The sequence below is a fragment of the Theobroma umbraticum genome, unplaced genomic scaffold (genome assembly GCF_002168275.2).
Source record: "Theobroma umbraticum cultivar Fairchild unplaced genomic scaffold, ASM216827v3 scaffold_67.0, whole genome shotgun sequence".
In the NCBI taxonomy this organism is placed as follows: domain Eukaryota; kingdom Viridiplantae; phylum Streptophyta; class Magnoliopsida; order Malvales; family Malvaceae; genus Theobroma; species Theobroma umbraticum.
In genome coordinates, this window is record NW_018397262.1 from 4,652,146 (window position 1) to 4,652,526 (window position 381).

Sequence of the window (381 nt, forward strand, 5' to 3'; positions counted from 1 at the left end):
CACAACTCGCTACAATTTTTCTTTACCAAGTATAGATTAGGCCATTGAGATGGCGATGACTTAATTAACGCTTCTGATCAATGATGGAACTTCACTGAATGCAGGAGGGTAAATGAGAGGGAAGTGTCTACAATGTCACCAGCAACTAGAATTAGACGAAAAAAAAATCCTTGCTGAATATCAAAGAAATTGGTTGAAAATCTTTGGATCCACAATATTCACAATTTTATAAGGTTGCTATTATGTGGAATTCGTATTCTAATTGTTCTTGTACACTTTTTTAATATTTCTTTAACTTTTACCGAAAAGCATTTCTATACTCAAAATTATCTTATCTAAATTGATACTCCAATTAGTTTTATTCGTAATATTATATGTCTA